Raw genomic sequence first — 25,411 nt, 5'->3', positions numbered from 1 at the left:
TTGAAGAATGCATCATGCCTCCTCACAGAGTTTGTCCTTTTCCCTGGAGATGCCACAGCAGACCTATTCTTAACTCCAAAATGGCCTGTGGACTCCAGATCTGATACGCGCTGATGTCAATTAATAGCCAGGCTTTTAATACATATTTATTTTGGGGCAGTCACAGGAGTCGCAGTCCAACAACAGAAACATATGTTAGGCAAGTGAGCCCTACCGTTCTCACAGTGGATCCCACAGAGCAGGGTTTGGAGCCAGGTCCAGAGAGTCCTCCTGAGGGGACCATCCAGGACACAGTCAAAAGTCCTCATAAGTAATGAATCTTATAACAAGACTGAAGATAAGAGACGCTGGACAACAAAAGATGATTATTAGGTTATTGTGATATATTTGTATATCAAGATGTGGCACATTTTTGTCCTTCAGGTTTATTTTGTTTACCTTTTGTTTTCATCTTGTGAGAGACCTCATATTGCAGTCATTTATTTATTAAATAAATGAACTAAATAAGCAATAAATCACATATTTTACATCATTTTCATCTTGCTGTGTCTTTTACAACATTTTCATGTCAGTTGAATCACCATGCTATTGTGCCATTTCCACTTTTTTGTGGCATTTTCATCCTGTTGTGCCTTTTAGTGATTATTTCACAGTTTTCTTATGTTAGTTTATGTTTAGTTTTTATTAGTTAGATGCTGCACGGTATTTTCAAACTACATCACCCAGCAGCGTGTCTGTCCATCAGTGTTTTCCTCTTCACCAAATCTTATGATGGTTGTCATGTTTGGTATTTAGGTGCAACTTGGGAAGTCTTTGGACAAGTTCTTTGGGCATCGATTTTACCCTTCATTTTCATGGTCAAATTGGAAGTAATACATCAAATTTGGACACCAATGTTGACCTACATTTTTCAAGTATTTCAGGGTCAGTGCATCATCATGGGGGCAGATAGGAAAAGCTAGCATAAATGTGGTGAGGGGATAGTGATACTGATAGGAGAGCAGTGAACAACTGGGGTATAAGTTCAGGGCGCCCACATTTTTTAAAAAGGGGCCCAGGAGTCATTATAATGTTCACCTTTGGTCTTGTTGCACATCTCATATTTTGCATACCTTACACTTTCATCTTGTATCTTTTTTATTTTTTTCATCTTGTGTTTCTAATGTCATATTTTCTTCATCACAGCTTCATTTTTTCTGTATTTTCCCTTTTTTTTGTCTTTTTGCATATTTTACACTTTTTATATTCAATATTTTCTTTTTACATTTTTTAAATTTTTTTCTCTGTATTTAAAATTTTCTCCTGTATTTCTAAAAATTATTTTTCATCTTGTTTCTTTATGTAGTTTTTTCGTCTTAAAACGTCTTTTTGTGTATTTTACAATATTTTCTTCTCATATCCTGACACAGATTTGACATTTTTGTATATTTAAATATTTTTTTATGTCTTGTGTGTTTTATATTATGATTTTGTTCTTGCTGTCTCATCTTTTTGCATTTTTTGTCATTTTTTGTTAATCTTTTCTGATTTTTGCCATTTTTTCATCTTGTCTTTTGTGGCATTTTCATTTTGTATTTTAATGATTTATTTTTCTTTGCAGCCTCATCTGATTGTATATTTAATATCATTTTCTTTTTTGCATATTTTTCATTTTCCTTCTTTTATATTTTCATGTTGTAATCTTCATGATTTTTTTTTATCTCACTGTGTATTTTGTAAGATTTTCATTTTGTTGCTACAGGCATGTTTTTGTCTTTCTACATCTTTTTTATTATTACCATCTTATGTCTGCTCCATGATTTTTGACAATTTTAAACCACAAATTATGGTTAAGAAATAATGACCTTTATAATGATAATTCTCTGCATCATCTAATATGAAAATGTTCATCATGATGACATTTTTGTCCATAATGCACTCCACTAACCTCAAACATTTCCGTCCATTGTGAGGCTGGAAGGCTGAGTGTTTTGCTCTTGTCTAACAGCAGGTAGGTGACGCTGAGGCAGAGCAGAGCTGTTCAGATTAAGCTGCCTGATTTCTTTTAATGTTTTTTCAATCCTCGTCCTCCTGCAGGAGTTACTTGTTCTAACCTGCAGAGCCCCTGACTCCCTGCCAAGGACATCAACCACACACATTCAGAGTTGGACTCATTCATAATTTATCACTAATATTTGTGAAACAACAAGGTTAATTTAGTCCACACCTTTGCAGGACGTTAGAGTCAACAGCTCATAAAATACAGTAGAACAGGACTGTTTTGGCTGATCAGCTCAGACAAATACCTCAAAAGGGAAATAAAACATTGAAAATGCACCGTGCATTCCTTCCTTTCTATATAAATAACTTGGCCAAGGTGCATCGTAACACAGAAACGACATTGTCATTGTCATGTCAGCTTTGTTTTGTCGTCACGGCTCGCTATGTTCTTTTTTGATTGTTGTGAAGTGACTGCACTTTGCTGAGGTTTAAGTGTAAAGTATGTACTCTACCACAAAATGCCAGCCTTATGAAGTCTATGAAGTTCAATGCCGTGAACTGCATTTGTAGTGCATCTGTTCATCTTATTATTTTACTCATCCAACAAAGTTTATGTGCTGACAGAAAAGAGTGTGTCCTGTCGCTGGTCACACTCTTTTCTGAGAATGAGGAGGATTTTGCGTCCCAGGCTCGACCTCCAAGGTTTGACAAGGCTCTTGGTGTTCACCATCAGTCGTCCAGTCCTCCAGTCCTCATGACCGGCAACTAAATATTCAGATCCTAAAGAAGAAACAATAGATCATTACAGAGTCAACAAAGTTTTAACATACAGAAGAGGAAAAAACATGCCTAAAGATAGTTCTAATATTTACATAACTATTATCCTCCATTCAGATATTGCACTGGCTTGAATAAATGTTGTTAGAAGTGATTATTATGAAGTCTTAGATGTGAAATAGTCTCCTAAGAACAAAGTGGCTATAATCTTTGAGCTGTAAATGGCCAATCTAAATGAGTGACGCTGAGATGTTGGCACCCACTTACAGATCCTCGATTCAGCACAAAGCCAGTGAATCATTCTACTCTTTAGTATCACTGAAACAAACCTGGGTTGAGGATGGGACAGGTACAGCCCTGGATGGTCCAGGACTCTGGGTAAAGGGTGACACTTCCTCTAAGAAGCTTCATTTCAGGGTTCTGGAAGATGATCTTCTTGACCTTGACGTCCACCTCCACATGGGAACCTTTATCGTAGGCAGACATCACCCTCACTACCAGGACTATAGAGAAAACATGCAAAATGGGTTGAGATTTTATTTCCACTGCCAGCAACTAGCTGATTTTTCCATCGACAATGAGTACTGCAGTATATATTCATATTGCTGTATTGCATGTTTTTGTCTTTTTATTCTATTTTGTCAACATTCTCAGTTAAGAAACTTTCAAATATTGCCATGTGTTTTTATTCAATTAATTGTACCACTCAAACTCATGTATATTTTGATCCTGAAAGCCATGTCATCATGATGACTGCTGTGAATGTTCTGCCACTGGATTTGTCAGATCTTCTGCTGTTCAGTGTTTTCCATGTTCTGGCCATAAAAAAAGAGTTTAAACACAAATAATCATCTTTCAAGCACTTTTTTTTTTATCTTGTTGAGTATGAATGCATTTTCTTATTGTGATTTAAGAAAGACACATCAAAAATATGAGGAAATATAAACCTAGAAAATGTTGTGATTTGTACCATGGCCTGTTTTACAAAAAGAAAAAGAAAAAATTTAAAGACACTGATTTTAAACTACTTCTTTTCCTAGAGAAATCTACCTAAAATGACCAAAATCATTTTTTATTTAGACCGAAGTCCCATAGAATAGCATGAAAGGGGCAGGATTTATGAGCTATACTGCAGCATGCCACTAGGGGAAGATCAAAACATTTTCCTTAAAATGCTCCTTCCACCTTCCCTGTGTCCAGTCTACAATCTGGGCCAAATATCACCCTTTGACCCTAAAGAAGTAATGATCTGACATTTACCGTGATTTTGGTGATATTCACAGATATGACTGATGTTATCATTGTAACTTTTTTGGACAAATCACCAAGTCCAACAGTCGTTCAACTGTAAACAACATGTGACGTATTCAGCAAAAGAACCAGTACAAATTGATTCTACTCCCCTTTCTATTCATTCCATTGGGTAAAGTGGATGGAGTCAACTTCCTCGTACTTTTTCTCTCTATCACTGCATCATCAATGGCCATCACCTTTGAACAATGAGTTGTCTCATCATCTGATCTCTGATGCTGTTTTTCCCAAACTCATGCTCTTCTCATCAGACTTTTGGCTTCAGCCACATCTGAAACTAAATCTGTCACCCTGCTGTGACAAACTGAGAACCGACAACAGCATATTTTTATATCCTCCTGAGTGTGTCACACTGAAGGTGCTGTTACTGTATTTTCATGGAATGTCGCTATGACAACCAGCTAAGGCTATACTATCTGAGGTTTACTTTAGTTTATTTAACAGAGATGTTTGACCCATAAGATTTAGAGCTACTGCAGAAACTCCTAAATTAATTTGTACTTACACTCAACTCTTACTCTATGATTTATTACCATTTATTATGGTCTGAATTTTGGTGAATCAAATGTTTTCCTATATTTAATATACTGACCATGTATGATATTCATAAAATCTCAGAGTAAATTAAATGACTATCATATCAAAATATTTTTTTTTGAAAAATATATCATTAATTGAACATAAAAACAAGCATCTACAACCACTGCAGTTTGTCAAATTGCAATGGTTTTACTGGTGAAACTATGTCGTATAAGATGACAGTGTTTCCACGTTCATTATGGAGCCTCTGAACATCCAAATGGGTCATATCTGATGACCATGAAAGGATGAAAAATTGCATTTTCCCTGAATTACTTACACATATTGATAAGATTAGTGGACCAAAAATTACTAAATATTTTAGATCAGCAGATGCTTTGGGTCACCATATTATCATGTCTTGTGAATAATGATCATGATAAATTTAATCATTTAATTTTAACGAAATCATTGTTTCTTTAACATTAAAAGCTGAGTTTTGGTCTTGAAGTTGAAGAAAGCAGATAAGTATTTGTAATTTGATACTATCCATAAAAATACAGCAAGAAGAAACAAGACTAATGCTAACTGTTGAAATAACCCCTACCAGTATTACTATCCTCTCACCTTATCTGTGCTTCTCCTCTTCACCCCCATGACCATACACTGACCTCAAAACACCTGAAAAATGTAGGTTAAAATTGCCATCCAAATCTGACACTTCCACCCTAATTTGACATTTAAAAAAATGAAGGTCAAGGTTGACAGCCAAAGAACTTGTCCAAGAGTTTCCCAAGTTGCACCTAAATATAAATTTTGCCTCATTTTTCACAAAGTGGGAACTATCAGCAGTCAGTTTACTGAACCACTCACAGACTGCATGCCTCCTTCATTAAAGGACCTCACCAATTCTCCAACATGTAGCAGTCCCACCACATATACTCCTCCCTTTCCCCTGATTATGGGTACCACTTAATCAACAAGCAAAAACCCAACTGCGTCACTCCCTTCATTTACCCCTCTCACAGAGAACGAGGTGTCTAAACTCCTTTCCTCTAGCCGTCCTACGACATGCCTTCTGGACCCTATTCCATCCAACCTCTTACAATCTGTAGCCCCTACTATCACAGCACCAATCACACATGCGATTAATGTGTCACTGACATTGGGAACATTTCCTACAGCATTCAAACAAGCGCAGGTAGCACCACTGCTCAAAAAAACCATCCCTCACTCCCACTCAAGTGGAGAATTATCAGCCGGTCTCACTCCTCCCATTCCTTTCAAAAACCATTGAAAGGGCGGTTTTCAAACAAGTCACAGAATTCCTCTCCCAAAATAACCTCCTTGACACCAACCAATCAGGCTTTAAATCGGTCACTCTACGGAAACGGCACGGTTACCTGTGACAGAAGCCTTGAAAGAAGCTAGAGCAGCAGCTAAGTCCTCCGTACTCATTTTACTTGACTTATCAGCAGCATTTGACACTGTCAATCACAGCATCCTATTATCCACACTCTTAAACATGGGTGTCAGAGGCAATACACACTCCTGGTTTCAATCATACCTCACTGGTCGGTCGTTCAAAGTGTCCTGGTTAGGGCACACATCTGCAGTACACCGCCTCACCACGGGGGTCCTCCAAGGCTCTGTGCTGGGGCCCCTCCTTTTTGCCATACACAAAACCTCACTGGGTCAGATCATCCACTCACATGGTTTCTCATATCACTGCTATGCTGACGATACCCAGCTCTATCTGGCATTCCCACTTGATGACTCCTCAGTCTCAGCACGAATCTCAGATTGTTTCTCTGACATATCTGCATGGATGAAAGCCCATCACCTTCAGCTAAACCTGTCCAAAACTGAATTGCTGGTCTTCCCAGCTAAGCCAACCATACAGCATGACATATCCATCAAAACTGACTCCTTATCTCTGGCCCCTACCAAAGTAGCAAGAAACTTGGAGTCATGATTGATAATCAGTTGACCTTCACAGATCATGTTGCCTCTGTCACCCGATCATGTCGCTTTACACTATTCAATATAGGAAAGTTCAGGCCATACCGAACCCAAAAGGCCACCCAGCTCCTGGTACAGACCATGGTTATCTTCTGCCTTGACTACTGCAATGCCCTTCTAACAGGCATTCCAACCTGTGTTGTCAAACCACTACAGCTGGTCCAGAATCCGGCACCGCGTCTGGTCTTCAATCAGCCTAAAAGGGCACATGCCACCCCCTTACTCATTGAGTTACACTGGCTACTCATAGCTGCCCACATCAAATTCAACTCATTAATGTCAACCTACAAAGTTCTCCATGGGTCTGCTCCTACCTACTTAGGTGCGCTGAAAAAAGCTTATGTTGCCCAACAACCACTCCGCTCTTCTATGGAATGTTATCTGGTAGTCCCGAAACCTTGCACAAGACAATCCAGGCTCTTTTCATGGGTCGTTCCATATTGGTGGAACAATCTACCAAGCACCACCAGAACAGGGGTGTCCCTACCTGTCTTCAAGAAGCTCTTGAAGACTCAACTCTTCAGAGAGCACCTCCTGTCCTAGCACTTTCAAACATTTCATTTTAAATGTATAATCATGTCTATTCTGTTGTTTTTACTTGACATTTTTATTTCACTGCTTTTAAGTGCACAGCTGCTTTTATGTCTTTATAATCTATTCTTGTATTTTAGTCTATTATCTTGCTGTTTATTCTTCTGTATGACACTGCTTTAATTGTACAGCTGTTTTATGTTTTTAATCTATTCTTGTATTTTTCTCTCATTTTTGTTTTTTCCCCTGTAAGTTGCTTTGGAAAAAAGCGTCTGCCAAATGCATAAATGTAAATGTAATGTAAAATGGAAATACCAAACATATAGAAGATTGGGCAATTTGGTGAAGAGTAATCATGTTGACACAACTGGGAAAACACACAGACAGCCACAGGGTACAATAAATTCCCGTGTGGCTGAGGGGAAAAAAAACTATCTTATAAGATGCAACATGACAAAAAAACACATTACAAACAGATTAAAATGATAGGAAAAGGCATCAAGACGTAAACAAGATTTAAAAAAATAGGACCAATGTCCCTGCATCACACCGGCATGTTCTATCAAGAATCAGTAACAATTTGAATTTGTGAGGTTGTCAGGTTCTGCCACTATGAGTCCTGTGGTCTTGATGCAGGATATCAATCTCCCAATAGAAGTGGGTGGTACTTTCACTGGAGGAGAACCACAATAAATTAAAATGAAAGTCCAAATGTGACTTCCCATCAGTGCTCAATAGTAACTATATTGATATCTCTAACCATTTTAATTTTATAAGCATCAGATTATGGTCCATTATAAGTAAAGGCAATTTTTCAATTTTCAAAAATGTTCAAAATTCATAAAAATTCTAAAATCTAAATTTCTCAAAACTGTGGATAAACTTTGTGGACATTATCCCAAGGAAGCTACATACAACAGTTGAAATGATCAGATCAGTAGCTTTGTTGGAAAAGATGTTTGTCAAAATTGCTAATGAAGATGACAACAACAATGATGATGATGACGACAATGATAATGACAACAGTGCCTTCACAATAGCTCATAAGATGAAACTATGGTAAAAACTCAAAAAGGAAATATGTTATAAACTAGATGAAAACAATGTAATAAGATACAAGTTCAAAATAATTTTAAAAGACACATATGTAGTCTCTGCTTTTGTGATTTAATTAATTTTAATTAATATTCTAGGAGCTTTTGTATACTCCGATATACATAAATTTAGACAAATCACCAAAAATAAAAATTGATTATTGCAACATAATTATGTATTATATTGCAATAACCACTGATCTTCACAGAAAATTACAACAATTTTTTTTAATTATAGCAATATCATGTGATGAGGTTATATCATGATACTTAGCATTATTTATTTGTTCGCTAATGATACTATGACAATAATATGACAATAAATGTATTTTTTCTATTATCACATGACCAGTCCTAGTTGCACACAGTGAAAGATTTGGCTCCTAGCTGCAGTCCCTGAGGAAGATGTGAAACAACATTACACACAAAAACAGCACAAACACATTGTCCCATTCAATGTCCTCAACACAGCCGTAATGTAAGACAGAGCATAGCAAGACCCCCTCGGCCTGAAAATCAGGCAAAGATATGTTAGAACTTGGACTGATGTGAAAAATTTTTATGAATTTTACCTGAATATAAGTGAGGAACTAGGTAAAAGATCACCCATTTCCAAGCTTATCTCAGATCTTTAAAAGATCTTAGATTTATCAGAAGTCACACCTAACCGCTGGGTAGTCACTGCTGGGTTGCACACTGGAGTGCCCCCACCTGTACAAATGCAGATGCTTCATTCTGCATTTGTACAGGAGTTATGGTGTTTCCAGACATTTGATCTTGGAAAAGTAGGTCACAAAATAGGTCTAGTTCACCCAATTCAGAACCAAGTTCTATACATGATGTAAGTATGGTAAAAATTTCAAGGTTTCAGCTTTTTTTTTTTTTTCCCCAGAGTTAGTGTTTACAAGATGTGTCACAGACAGACAGACAGACGGACAAACAGACATGCTGACCTTCAGCAGGCCAAGGGGGTACAAACAGGAGATATAGCGGATAAAATGTGTCCACTTAATGTTTCCTACAGTCCAAATCAAAATATGAAGATCTGCTCTTCAGTTTGGGAGCTGATTCCCCTCCTCTAAATGAAAAGGAAGATTGTGCAAAGACAGAGCTTCTTTTACAGACTCCACAATCTCTCTGAGCAGTCGACCTTGAAGCTCTGCTCGTCTGTTCTGAGCAGCATTGTACAATTTGTTATCAGTGGCAGAGGTGCAGTGCTGTGGACTGTTTAACATACAAGCCAAACATCTGAGGATGTGAACTGCAGTAGCCTTTTGTAATTACTAAGACTATGACATGATGATGATGATGATGATGATGATGATGATGATGATGATGATGATACAACTGACCAAGAGTTTTGATGTCTGATTATGAAATTAATTTTAAGGATGACAAACAAGATATGCAGTAGTGGTTAAAAAGTGAGTCATGTTGAGGTGGTAAAAATGCATTACAACACTTGTAAATTATTAATGAATCCTCAGTTTTCTGGGAGTTTCACACTTGGTTTTAAGGTGTTCAATGTAGTATTGATATTTCATACTCTCACCAGCAGGGGGAAGTCTGGTGTCAGAACTACCAAACACCAATGAATCAACATTATGTATCCACAGAATGTATCACGCGCAAATAAAGGGTAAAGCTCGTTGTTTACACACATTTGTATTATGGTATCATCAAGTTTTTCATCCTTGAACTAAAACCCATAGCCACTTATTTTAACAGTCAGTCAAAATAAGACCGTGTCTTATAATCTTCACATGCTGCATGAGCTGATAGTTTACATTATAGCTCTCTTAGCTTAGCTCTGCTTTTAGACAAAAAACAGGTAAAATAAAACCACAAATCACCTCCATTTTAAACAGCCACCCGTGACCAAAAGCTTCTGCTGATCTAAAATATTTCAGTGTCATCTGATATGACCCACATTCAGAGGCTCCGTAGTGAACGTGGAAACCCCGTCATCTTCTGCAACATTGATTCACCAGTAAAACCACTGTGATCTGACAAATGGGAATGGTTGTAGATACTTGATTTTACATATAATTAGTGATGCATTTTGTTAAAAAAACTCACTTCAGTGTTCATGGTACCGATATAATAACCTTTGTATTTACACTGAGCTTCTATAAATATATACATAACCAATAAATTAAACATAGGAAAAATACAATTTTGTCTTAAAAATGTGGAGAATATATATGACAAGTGACTTGGGAAAGGTTAAATATAGAGAGAAATTCATTCAAATCCTCAAAAAAATAGTTCTAGGTCTTGCGTCCCATGGTGGAAAACAACAATGCTTCTAGCTTTTATCACTTTGGTCACTTTATTTGATGCTAAAAGTTGTGTCTTAGCTGTTCTCATCCCATCTATCACTTTTTGATGCTTTGGACAAAGGCTCTGCAGCATTAGTTTTCCTGATCTTGGGAGACCGACAGTAACTCACTATCGGTGAGCCCATCATTGTAAATAAATTCCGTTCATATCTCTATAGTCCAATTTATTGGCATCTTTTTTTTTTAATTAATTCATTTTTTTTAAATCTTTTTTTATTAATTTTTTTTTTCTTTTAATTTAACCTTTATTTAACCCATTGAGATCAAGATCTCTTTTACAAGGGTAACCTGGCCAAGAGGTCAGCAGACCACACCATGATTAACCATGAACAGGTGTTAAAAGATCAGTGATAGCAAAGTAATAACAAAAGATTGACAAAAAATTTAAAGTACAATGTAGTTTAGGTCATCAGCAATTTTTAAAGTGTAAGATTTGCCCAAGGTCAGCAAACAATTAAAACACAGGCACTGTCCATAGGATTCTCGTTGTCTTGTCTGTAAGGTGGTGCGAAAAGCTTGTAGTGTGATGTGTTCTTGTATTTTTCAGTTCCAATTGAGGAGTGTTTCCAGGCAAAGGGGACAATGTGAAGTTTGACAAAACTCTAAATGATTGTCAATTTGCTGCATTAGGTGTCACTTACTGTAGTCGTACTCCGCAGCACAAAAGAGTTTAGGATTACCAACAGTTGCCTCTACACATTCACATTTCTCTGGTGAAATAAAGCACAAGAGTTGGAATTAAATAGGCATATTTGTAGACCTAAACAGCAGTTTAGGTCCACTGTTTGTGAAAGTGAGTGGTGTACTTATTGTGATATGACCTGTGACTCACCAGAGTGGTGCAGTGCAGAGAAAAGCTCCTCTGCCCTAAAGAGCACCGTCTCACTATTATTGCTGCTGTGTCCCATGTGGCCGGTGGCTGTATAGAAGACCTCCACATCTGAGCTGTACCACAGAGGTGAAAGCAGTCAGTGTTCAGCTCTGCTCAGTGTTATTAACCAACAATGCACTGTGAGAAGTAGGGCTGGGGGATATTCTGATATAGACTTTCATATCAGGTATTATTAGAGAAGTGCACGAATGACGGATTAGGCAGTTAGTCAAAGGGGAGTCACATACCAGAACACACTTAGAACTACCATAGCATCGGCTTCTTTTTCAAGAGTTAGCTTATTTGTATTTTTGGGTGAGAGGAGATTAAGTAAACTAATATTGTTAAACTAGTGTTTATAGCGCTGTGTTATAGCCTGAGTGTCTGAAATCTGAAACATGTTTAAAGTGTTTAATGGTGTACGTGTAATTACCCCACACCTTGGATGGTTGAGTTTGGTTTGGTTGGAGTGCACACGTAATTGATGATGTTGCAACTATTTGACCGATTAGCTTAACCTTATTTTGTTCATTTTCTTTGAATTAACTCATTTTTTCAAGAAAAGAACACACAATCTACAAGATGAATCTTATATTAAAAGCATAAGATGAAAGCTATCTAAAAGATAGATGAAAAGTGAAACAGAATGAAAATGGAAATGATGAAAAAAGATATTAAAAAAATAAAAACAACATAAATGATGCAACAGGCAAAAAGCTACGTAACATACAAGGTAAAATTGTGTTAAAGGCATGGGATGGAAATAATGAAAAAGATGTGACAAAAAAAAAATCTGAGTTCTTACTCAATATTATGGCATAAAAAAGGCATAAAGACATGGAGTTAAAGATATATAACAAGATCAATACAACACGAGATATAAAGTTGCCACAAAAATGGTATAAAAAAAACATAAGATGAAAAGACATGAAATGATGAACATGACAAAAAGATAAAATAAGACAAAAATAACAGAAAATACACAACAGAAAATGACATAGAACACAAAAAAGATGTAAAAAATTCTATGAATGATACAACAAGACAAAAAATGACCAAAAAAATAACATAAACAGATGACGTTACTGTTGACTATAACAGAACATTAAACATTTTGTGTTTTATTTGATGATATAAACAAAATAAACCCTCATCATCACCACGGCTCTCTGTGAAAACTATCATGACATATATCAATTGTGAAAATGATGTTGATGTTTATCACAGCCCTGCTGTTACATACACAACTGTAACCATGTGCACAGCAGGAGCCCTCACCCAGAAACGCAGCTCCACTGAAGGGATCACAGTCCCCGGTACAGTCACACGGACGGCAGCATATTCGTTCAGCCCCAGTATCCCAGCAGCACCTTTCACAGTGAGGGCCACCGACTCCAGGCTTACAATTGCACTGACCGCCGCTGGGGTTACAGAGAGTAACGCCACCTGGGAGGACGGAGCCTACGGCATTGCAGAGACAGGCTGTGGACCAGAGGACGACATGTTAGATGGCACTGTATGTAGGACGAACGACAAACAAACATAGTTAGAGCGTAAACACTGAAATCCCATAACAAGAAGCAAGTTAAATCAATTTATCATCCTCCTGGAACCAGTAACAAGCCAACAGTGTATACTCAACATGTGTGAAGCAGCTGCAGTTAAAACAAATGGTAAATCCGTTGTCATCACCAACTCAGCCTAATGACCCTGTGTGACAGCAGCTTGATTTTTATAATTGACTTGCTTCATTTCTTTCCAAAACCGCATTTTGTCCTTAAAATGCACCAGCATGCCTTACAGGGGGAAAGGGCAAGAATGAGAAAAATGTGCTTGCATTGAGCTTGGGAAATTCCTCTACTGTTTTCAATTACAGTGGTGTGACGATGACAAGATGCTGCCAGTCCTGGTAACGGATTTATTGTGATGATTAGTTTGTTTGTGTCATAATTTTATACATACATTGATTCAAAGGAATTATAAAAGAGGTAACATTGGCAAACTAAACACATATCTATGTTTGTGTTATAACACTGACACTATACATAGTTCAAGAAGCCCAAATGGTAACTGCTGTACATTTGATTATGTGATATTTAATGTTTCTTTCTACATGAAGAGTTGGATGCATGTCGGACACCTTCGCTACCTTAGCACATTGGGACCTGTGATTACCTAAAATTAGATTAAGATTGACTCTTAATTTATCCACAAGAGAAGACACACCCTGTGTCTTGTTGCCTCTTTTATGTAGTTTTCATCTTGGAAATTATATATTTTGTCTCATCACATCACTCAGCCCTTCTTTAAACTTCAGACAAGAGGACATTTCTTTTGTGTCTCATCACTTCTCTCTCCTCAGAGCCAATCACCAACTAATGAGATGCAGTTATAAATCTACAGTTGTGTTCAAATAATAGCAGTCCAACATCACTAAGAAGATCAATCACTGTTTTTGGTTGAAATTATACTTCTACATGACAAATAACTTAATACTGGGTGTAGTAGAGTGACAGAAAGCGAACAGACCCAACAGTCATGACATGCATGCTGCTGATTCTGAAACTGAATCATTAACTAAAAGGGCGTGTTCAAAATAACAGCAGTGCTGTGTTCAATCAGTGGAGTAATGCAGCTGTAAAAAACCAGGTGTTGAGCAGGTTGGCCCTTATTTAAGGACAAAGGCAGCAAATGTTGTACATGCGTTTATAGTGCATTTCTCTCTGAAAATCAGAGTAAAATGGATCATGCCAGACATTGTTTAGATGAACAGCGTACTTTGATTAAAAAGTTGATTGGAGAGGGGAAAACATATAAAGAAGGGCAGAAAATGATGGGCCTGCTCAGCTAAAATGATCTCAAATGCTTTAAAATGGCAACCAAAACCTGACAGACATGGACTCAGCTGGAATGATCAGCTACAGGAGATCAAAGAACGTCTAAATTACCTGTGAGTACTGTAACAATTACAAGATGACTATGTGAAATCAAGGTTTCAGCAAGAAGCCCTGCCAAGTCCCATTATTGAACAAAACAACATGTGCTGACAGGTACAATTTGCAAAAAGAACACATGCACTGGCCTAAAGAGAAAATGGATATATGGAATAGAATATTTGTGGACTGATGAAACCAAGATTGTTCTTTTGGGTCTAGGGGCCGGCAAACAGTTTGTCAGATGACCCCTAAACACTGAATTCAAGCAACAGTACACTGTGAGCAGGTGTACAGCAGGGGTCTCAACCTCATTTTCTTTCAGGGCCACATTCAGCCTGATTTGATCTCAGTGGGCCGACCAGTAAAATAATAGCATAACAAGAAAAGCACTCGGAGAGCACAGACCTCCACCAAGGCAGATCAGTGGGCCCCCATGGCCCCCCTCCCCGCCCCTGATCACCACCAAAATTTAATTATTTCTTCCTTTTGCCAGTATCAACTTTCCTGAAAATTTCATGACAATCCATCCATAACTTTTGAGTTATCTTGCTAACAAACAAACAACAACGCACACACGCAACACACAAAGCAAAGCGATCACAATACCTCCTGGAGGAGGTAATAACCTATAATAATGACAACTCCCAAATTTTTGTCTTGTTTTAGTGCAAAAAAAAAAACTTAAATTATGAAAATACTTACTTTTTTAAACTATCCATACAAAAAAAGATGTGAATATCCTGAAAAAACTTAAATTTCTTAAGAAAAATAAGTGCAATTCTAACAATATTATGCCTCAACTTATCATTTCTACATGTGCATTATGGATCGGATCTACAAAGACACTAAACACTTAGTAAAGGCAGAAAACTGGTTAAAATTGTGCTTAATTTTCTTTAGCCATTTCAGGTTCATATTGTTCAGATTATTCACATTTTATTGTTACAGGAAGTTTGTAAAAGTAAATATTTTCATAATTGTTATTTTTTTGCACTAAAACAAAGACTAAATTTTGAAGTTTGTCATTTTTTATTAGACATAATGTAATTTGTTTTTTTTTTTTTCAGGACGCATGTTTGAGACCCATGGTGTACAGTGAAGCACTGTGGCACAAGCATTCTGATACTTACACTATTGTGTCGGGTCTATTTATCACATAATAGGGATCATGGATCAGTTGAAATACATAAAAAAAAGAGGAAATGCCCTTGAAATGGATGTTTTAACAAGACAATGACCCCAAATACACCAGTAAGTGACCAACATCTTGGTTCCAGACATAAGATTCATGTTATGGAATGGCCAGCACAATCCCTGGACCTTAATCCAATAGAAAACTTGTGGGGTGAAGTCAAAAATGCTGTTTCTGAGGCAAAACCAAGAAATGCAGAGGAATTGTGTAATGTAGTCCACTCATCCTGGGCTGGAATACCTGTTAATCGGTGCCCAGCATTTTTCAGTTTATAGAGTAAATGTATGAGTTTGTAAATTGAAATGCAGACACAGCTATTTTTTTGAAAAGCCTTATATTCCTTTCTCTCCACTCTCTGTAAAATGGAATAGCAAATTTGAAGAGTTTTTTGTTAATGTTTTGATTTGGAATAGAATGTGCAGTGTTCCCAGTGCATTTGTGTGTATAAAAATAGAAATATTATAAAGATTTTGAGCTTTCCTTACTGCTGCACACTGCTACTATTCTACACATAACTTTGTATACTGAAAATAATAATGTTCTTCCTTATTCAGAGGTTGACAGATGGTAGGAATTTAAAGGCCAATATAATAAGGATAATTTGGAGTAAGAAAAAGGTGATTAATTAGCTGATCTTACAAAAAAAATCTATTAAACCATTAAACTCAACAACTAAGTCTGTGTCTAATGTCAGTGTTTTCCTACAGTGCCTATTCAAGAGAGACAATGAACATTAGAAATACATAATAGACGTAAAATAGACAAAGTATGAGGTGTTGTCTTTAGTCACAGGACCAAAGTGATGTAACTATACCATCAGTGATTTGGCAGAAACTCTCTTGTCAAATGCATTGATCAGCTTTAATCTGTAAATCAGATTTCCATTACTGATCTCCAAATACCACAGACAGCACTTATTAACTGGAAGTGGCCATCATCCAAACAGAACCTGTCATTTAAGGATAAACAGACCTTTACTGTGGAGGAGACGTACAGAACATTAGAGACACAGGGTGTGAAGGTCTTACGTTTGCAAGAATCCGGTGCAGTTTTTGGTCGGTTCAGGTCTCTGTAAAAGCCTTATTACAGTTCTGGCAGTGGCGGCCTTCAGTATTGTGGCTGCAGTCGCTGCAGGACACCGCCACTCCGTCGACCAGATGCAATCCACAGTGAACGGTCAAGTGGCAGCTCTTGGCATGGCCGTTGCATTTACACTCTGAGTTTAGGTGAACATACATGAAGGTCAGAAATGTCAGGTCAGATGTGAGGTTTCTTTAGTTCTCTTCATATCTCCTTTCATTTCCTCTCCCATCCTTCACACCTTAGGTTTTCTTGTATTCTGGTTTCCTTTCCTTTCTTAATCTGCCCATGTTTTTTTCCTTGTTTCGTTCTTTTGGCGTGTTCATTCTTCTTCTTTCCTCTTGTCCTTGATCTTTTCCTCTACATTCTCTGGCATCCTTTCCTCTTCTTGCCTGCTCTTGTTTCCTTTCCCTTAAATCTTTCCTTCCCATTCTATTCTTTTTCTCTACATGTTTTCTTTTACTCTTCTCGTCCTTCCTACCTTACCCTTTTTTTTTGTTCTTGTAAGCATGTTTCCTTTCCATTAATTCCTTTGTGCAGTGCGTGTGCTGTGGGTTTCCTTTCGGTTACATGGCTCCCTTCCTTCCTTGTATTCCTCATTTCCTTTCCCTTACACCTTTCTTTCCTCTTCTGTTAACTTATTTCTCTTGCCTCTTACCTTGTCTTTCCTTTTCATCTTGCTTATTCCTTTCTATACTTGTTTCTTCTCCTGTCTACTTCTTGCTTCCTCCTTTTTGTTGTTTCCTTTCATACTTGCTGCTTTCCTTCTTTGCCTTTCATCCTTTGTTTTCTTTGTATTTTTCCTCTCCCCTCCTCTCCTTTTTACCTCACCTTTCCTTTCCATGTCCCCTTTCCTAACATGTCCTTTCCTTTCCTCTACTCTCCTTTTTTATCTTGTTCCCTTATTATTCCTCCAATTGCCCTTTCTTTCTTATTACTTATTACTTATTAACTTATTTTCCTTGTTTTGTTCTCTCAACATGTTTTCTATCTTTTATTTCCTTTCCATTACTTTTCTTTTCATCACTAAGTTTCCTTTCCATTCTTCTTTTCCCTTACCCTCCTTCTTATCTTACTTTGTATTTCTTCTGTTTTTCACAGTTAGAAAATCGTGCGGTGCAACAGCCCAACCACAACTTCTGCTGGGAAAAACACCCACCAAATTTGTCCAAATTAATTTTCTGCCCTATTTGACATGTTTTTTTAATGTATTTTTGAGTGTTGTACAAAATGTCATAGCATAGGAATTTATACAATCAAGCACTGATTTTTTCTATTCCTGGAATATGAATCACTGATAAAGTATAATGATAGGAATGTGACTTAAATCAATATTATTTGTGTTATAAAGAAACATCTTCTAATACTTTTCACCTAACTCTTGAAGAATGAGATGGAATATATCAAGGCTAGGACCACTGCAATGAAAGATCCACTAGTTTCTTTACTACAGTTACTGTCCTTTACGTTGAAAAACATATGTGTAAACACATTTGACACAATTCAAATGGGAGTGAAAAAAAATTGTTTCTCATCATTTACCACCATTTTATGTTTTTTAAGAGGTTAGGTCAAATGGGGCCAAGGAGAAGGGGTAGGGGGCTTCAAGTCTACTTGACATTCGACATTCAGAGAATGAGTATGACCCTTTAGAGTGAAACTATAAGATCAATAATTGTAAAAAAAAAAACAACAAAAAAAACACAGTCCTATAACAGTAAAACTTAAAAACGGTAAGTTGTCTATCTCCTTATGAGTACAACACAATTGCAGAATGAATGAACTTGTAAAGTTAGCATCACTCACATAAGTAGCCTATCCAAGCTAACATGAACCTTTCCCCCCAAAATTGAAGTTTTCAAAGTAATAGATACAGTCTTTTCAGTGGTCAACCCCACTACTCATACAGTACATACAGTAGTGCAACAATGGTTTCGTGTGGTTTATTTTGAAATTTACCATGCAATAATGCACTAACTGCTGTCTGTCTCATAGAAGAACATGACAGCGCTCAGTTCGTTTGGAACTATTTGGGCTTACATGAACCACGTGATCACCGGAGCGGTGACATCAAAGCATGTTGTAACTCTCTTTATATGGCTCCGGCGCAGGGTAAAGGATGCTGAAAAGCCAGGCTCTCATTGGCTAACTGTTAGCCAGTCAGAGTCAAGCAGATTAGCATGTTGAATATTCATGAGAACTGGTGCAAATCAAGCTGAGTCTTCCAGCAGGCTTTCTACGAGGGCTGTTCAATAAGTTCATGGCCTCACCCAGAAATACTGGTTGTTATAATACAGGATGTTACATTCTTTCGTGATGGGATAGTGATGCTTGAACATTGATGGACCAAGTGCATTGCTGTAAATGGAGATTATGTTGAAAAATAAAATATAAATTATCAGTCTGTGTTGTTCTGTTCTGGGTGAGGCCATGAACTTATTGAACGGCCCTCGTATACCACATTAGAATGGCTTGAAACTTAGGAACCAAGGCATCTTTTCCATAAAAAATGTTACAGAGTCCATGGTAGAACTTCAGACATTACCACAAAAGTAATGAAATACGTGAGGCAGGGCACCTTTAATACGTCATTGACCAATCATGACAAAGATGACTCAGTTCATGTTTTAAAGCCACAGTGACACAGATGCAGCAGTAAAAAGCAGCTGCAGTAAAAAGAGGAGACATTATGTTCTTCATCATGCATCATCTACTAAAAGGTTACATGTGATTTATGACACTGGAGTCATTTCAGAGATGAGTGTACATGCTGTGTGTCCTACTCCACATTTAACTCTTGTGCCCCATCACTCACTCTGACACTCGTGTGGTGTCCTGGTGATGCCGTTGGCGGCCTGCCATGGTCGGTCGTTGTAGAGCGGAGCACAGCGCTCGCAGTGATCACCAGCTGTGTTGTGTCTACAGACACACTTACCATGAACCTGCAGGTTAAACACAACAGACAGAAATCAATTATATCTGGATTCATCTTTTTGTTCTTATTGCACCTCTTGCTGCATCTATCATACTGTTTTCTTCCTTGGTCTGTTATGTTATTTTCACTGAATGTTCTTTACATTATTTTCATCAGGTACACATAATTTCCAACCACAAACTCCCTAACTTTCACTTAGGACCGAAATCCACTACTATTATTACTTACTATGAAGTAATAATGTAGCGTTTGCTTAGAGTTATCAATATCAATTTATTACTGTCATTTTTGTCCATATAGTCTTAACAGCTTAAACATCAGACAACAAAACATCACTTCTCCTCAAAGCCTACATCACTCTGAAAAATCACCAAATGATACACAACTTGCTCAGTCTGAAGCATGAAAAACTGATTAACTGACTGATATTATGGCTAAAACACATCTTTGACATCATTAGAAACTACTGAATTGAACATCTAAGTCATAAGTAATAAATATATACATAAATAAACCTGGATAATCAAATGTCAATATATCATGCCCTTAACATCACACTATTAAAAAATCTATGTGAGAGTGATTCCTTTACTTTCTCTCAAAGTCACTTATTTAAATTAAGAAGCCAAGCACAGAGCCATGTTCTGTTCAGAAAATTTATAAAATATCCTATTTGACTCACAAATCTAACCAAGTTGAAAATATGCAACTCATGACATTGCTGAAGGTTGCACAAAGTAAACTTAAATCTTAAATGACTATTAGAGGTTCAGAGTGAACAGAGTTTAGTGACATCTAAATCAAATCAAATTTTATTTATATAGCGCCAAATCACAATAAAAGTTATCTCATGACACTTTACATTTAGAGCTGGTCAAGACCAGACTCTTGATAAGCCAGATCTAGAGGTTAAGCTGCAGATCGCACCACTCTGCCTTCACCTCATCCTCTGGTAGCCAATACACAACAACTCATTAGATTCAGTGGAAAAATAAAGAGCAGAAATGCAAAAAATGCTGTAAAACTACCTAGGTGGTGCAAAAATACAACAGCCAGAGATATTCTGAAGCACTCTGATATGATCTATTCCATTGTTTTGTTTTTTCATGCATTCTGCCCCTGTCTTTGGTAAGTGTAAAGTAAGTATCTTTACATTCTATCAACATTTTGTGTTTTTGACCCAATAAAGTCCTACTGCTAACATTTTTGTATTGGACTCAGTGCTTGTTATGTCCATTTTGGACCTGTCAGTAAAGAGAAAATTAACTCTGAACACTCATACTTATATTCATATTTTTAGTCCAATGGCCCGAAGGGTCCAATGAACTATTGGTATTAGTTGGCGTCTGTCCATCGTCCATCCGTCCGTCCTGTCCGTCCGTTCGTAAACAGTTTTTCAAGAATCTTCTTCTCTGAAACCGTTAGTCAGAATGACTTGATATTTGTTGTGGAACATCTTTGGGGTAAGGTCTACCAAGTTTGTTCAAATAATTGGGAAATATTGATTTTTGAATTTTTTATGAATTTTTGAAATGCTAAAAATCCCTATTGGTTTATAATGGAAACACATTTCAAAGTGCTATAACTTGAAAGCAATTGGGGATATTGATATACTATTGGCAATAGGTAGAAGTCACATATGGGCTTTCATTTGGTGCCATGACCTTCGGACCTTGAATGACCTTGAAAGGTCAAACCCAGACTGTAGATTTTGGTTTCCTGACTTTAGTGGTTGTATTTTAAACTTCATTTTATGATCATTTTATGTTCTTGAAGATCTGGAATGGTCAAACGAATGCAATTAATATCTTTAAATATGCCATTGGACTACAGGGACCGTTGGTCCTATTTTATATTTTGTTGTTTGTTTTCACTATTTTCACCAGTGAAAAGCATGTTCTGAGTGCAATTCCTTTAATTCCATTTGTTAGGTTATAACTGTTTTTACTACCAATAACTGTTGTGTTTCCTCTGTCCATATTGCAAATGAGACCTTCGCGTAATATAGTCTGAGATTTACTACTACTACTACTACTACTACTACTACTACTACTACTGCCCCTTAGTGTTGGATGTCACTTGGAAGAAAATGGTAAAAAAAGAAGGAAGACGTTGCCCCAAAATTCTGTTAAAAAAAAAAAAAAAAAGTGTAAAAAATCTGTGAATGACAACTGCTTCCTCCTGTAGACACAAGCAGTTCATTATAAAGTAAAAAAAAAAAACAAAAACAAACACACACAATTGATTTTTTTTTTTCAGGTGACTGTACATTAATGGAATTAATATATATATTTATCCAATTCCATTACTGTAATCAGATCCTCCTTCTCTCAGGAAATGTTGCTCCTTTAACTGATATAACAACAAGGAAAACAGTCGACTACTCTTCTTGTGCCATGTTGAAACTAAACTAGTACCTCCGTTTACAGTAAACAGAATAATATGATAGAGACTGGGGTTTGATACAACATTAGGCTGAATACCATAATTACGGTTTCCACATGTTTAAATCCCTGTAATGGTAGGTAAAGCTTCAGACTAATATCCAGGTTCACTGTTGCTTTGGGTTTCTGGCAGCACATGCCAGCCGGATGCTGAGTAACAAGGGGGGTGGTGAGAACACACTGTCAAAGCCTCTATTCCAAACAGTCACAACTGGAAAAGAGTAAGAGACCTCAGCAGACTTCAGCGAGACATGATGCATTTCTACAACAACCTTCTCATTAAAGGGCATCTTTATGTTCACAAAATACAGCTGGTGGTTATAAATATCTCAACATGATAAAGTTTTCATCAGTAGGTAACAATGAATATCACAATATCAGACACTTGTGACAAAAATGACAAAAAAGGACAAAATATCTATAATACAAAAATAAATACAATATGACCAAAATGCCATCAAAAAGAAAACAAGAAAACGGATCAATGGCTCTGTATCTCAAGAGCATGTACATCAAGAATCAATAACAAGTTGAATTTTGCGAGGTTGCCAGATTCCTCCACTATGTTAGAGTCCTGTGTCTTGATGAAGACCAATCTCCCAATAAAGTGGGTGGTACTTTCAAGGGAGGATAACTCAACAAATTAAATGAAAGTGCATATTATCTGACTTCCTGTCAAGTGCGCAACAGTAACTATATTGATATCTCAAAGCATTGCCATGTTTAGAAGCCATCAAAATACGGCCGATTATAAGCAAAGGCCAATTTTTTATATTTCAAAAATTCGTCATAAATTCAAAAATCTAAATTTCTAAAAAATGTGGAAAAACTTTGTAGACGTTGCCCCAAGGAAGCTACATCTAAAATTCAAAATAAACCTGACCAGTAGTTTCAAAGAAGATTGTTAAAATATAGACATTGGTGACCTCGAGGGAGACCCTTTATGGTCACTCAAGGTCAAAGGTCATGAACCCAAATGAAAGTCCATATATGACTTCCTATCAGTGCTAAATAGTAACTATATTGGTATCTCTAACCACTTCCATGATATAAGCCATCAAAATATGGCTAATTATAAGTAAAGGCAAATTTCTTACATTTCAAAAATTCGTCAAAAAATAAACAGAACAAACTTTGTAGACATTGTCTCAAGAAAGTTACATATAAAATTTCAAATGATTCCGACCAGTAGTTTTATCAGAAAAGATGTTTGAAGAAATTGTTAACGAAGATGACAACAACAAAAACGACAACAAAGACGACACTGGACACAGTGCCTTCACAATAGCTCATGGCCTATTGGCTGGTGAGCTAACAAAAATGATATAAATTACATGCAATGACATGAAAATATTTGATGAAAACTATGAAAAAATTTGCAAAAAAATGTGTGCAAGATGTAACAAGATGAAAACAACATAATGTAAAAAGATGGATGAAACTCACAGTGAAAGTGTAACAAGATGAAAAAATGTTACAGACAAAATGAAATGATAAAGACACAACAGAGAACAAAAAGACATAAAATACATTAAACACACAAAAATGTAACGGGCCAAGATGGTACAAAATCAAAACACCAAAAATGATGTAAGTACTTGAAATAACAAGAAAGCCCTTGGAGCGCACAGACCTCTGCCAGACACATCTGTTGTGTGTGTGTGGTATGTGTGTGTGTGTGTCCCCTCATCACCACTAAAATTTAATAATTTCTTCCTTGTGCCAGTATCAACATGTCCTGAAAATTTCATGAAAATCCGTCCATAACTTTTTGAGTTATCCTGCTAACAAACAAACATGCAAACACACAAAGCAAAGCGATCACAATAACCTCCTGGCTGAGGTAACAGTGATGTAAAAACATAAAATGAAATTATGTCAAAAGTAACAAAATGTGAAGATGAAAATGATGTAAAAAACACAAAAAGAACAAGAAAAGCACTCGGAGAGCGCAGACCTCCGCCAGGACAGATCTTCCTCCCGTGCATGCATGTTTGTTTGTTTGTTTGTTAGCAAGATAACTCAAAAAGTTATGGACGGATTTTCATGAAATTTTCAGGAAATGTTGATACTGGCACAAGGAAGAAATGATTACATTTTGGTGGTGATCGGGGGTGGCCAAGGGGGCCCAAGGTGCCCCCCCACCCCCCCACCCCCAATCACCACCAAAATTTAATCATTTCTTCCTTGTGCCAGTATCAACATTCCTGAAAATTTCATGAAAATCCGTCTATAACTTTTTGAGTTATCTTGCTAGCAAACAAACAAACACGCACACACACACACACACACACAAAGCAAAGCGATCACAATACCTCCTGGCGGAGGTAATAAAAACAGATTTGCCTCCAGGTCTACTCACCATGTTACTGGTTCTGGTCAGAAATCTGCGGCGGGTCCACAGTGGTCAGCATGTCCGTTACAGAGGCAGCTTCCTTTGACGATGAAGTCGTAGATGGCGTAATGGTCAGTGAGCATGGCAGCAGACTGTTTACTCTGGCAGGGGCACGGCTGGTGCTGCAGCAGACGGACTCGCAGGTTGGTGGTCATGAGTTGGTCCTGGGCATCTGGACCATAGGGATCCACCAAAAGCCAGGGAGACAAGGCCCGATAGATTACCTGGGACATTCAAAGACAGGAAATATAAAAGACAATCAATCACAAACTGCCATTGTACTATGTTCTGCAGTTGCAAGGGAGAGAAAAAAAACTTACAGCTGAAAATACATTTTTTGTCTTTTTTTCTCCAAATATACAGTGAGGGATATAATAATTTGATCCCCTGCCGATTTTGTAAGTTTTCGCCTTCATAAAGAAATGGATGGTCTATAATTTTTATGGTAGGTTTATTTTAACAGAAAGAGACAGAATATCACAAAAAAAAATCCAGAAAACACATTATATAAAGATTATATATTCATCTGCGTTTGATCAAGTGAAATTAGTATTTGATCCTCAAGCAAAACATGACTTAGTACTTGGTGGAGAAACACTTGTTGGTAAGCACAGAGGTCAGACGTTACTTGTACTTGGTCACCAGGTTTGCACACATCTCAGGAGCAATTTGGGTCCACTTCTCTTTGCAGATCCTCTTCAAATCCTTAAGGTTCTGAGGCTGTTGCTTGGCAACTCAAAGTTTCAGATTTTCTATGGGATTGCGGTCTGGAGACTGGCTGGGCCACTCTATGACCTTAATGTTCTTCTTCTTAAGCCACTCCTTGGTTGCCTTGACCATATATTTTGGGTCATTGTCATGCTGGAGGACCCATCTTCAGTGTTCCTGCTGAAGGAAAGAGGTTCTCCTCCTAGACTCTGTTGCCCCGTTTCCACTACATGGTATCGGCTCAGCTCGACTCGACTCGACTCGGCTCAGCCTT

At 37.2% G+C, this 25,411-nt stretch overlaps 1 pseudogene; it reads right to left on the bottom strand.

The window, feature by feature from the left end:
- Positions 1-2,436: 2,436 nt before the first annotated feature.
- LOC115421605 (netrin-4-like) overlaps positions 2,437-25,411 on the bottom strand; it is a 58,357-nt pseudogene continuing 35,382 nt past the window's right edge.

The sequence above is a fragment of the Sphaeramia orbicularis genome, chromosome 6, assembly GCF_902148855.1.
Source record: "Sphaeramia orbicularis chromosome 6, fSphaOr1.1, whole genome shotgun sequence".
In the NCBI taxonomy this organism is placed as follows: domain Eukaryota; kingdom Metazoa; phylum Chordata; class Actinopteri; order Kurtiformes; family Apogonidae; genus Sphaeramia; species Sphaeramia orbicularis.
This window is presented reverse-complemented; position numbering and strand designations above follow the sequence as displayed.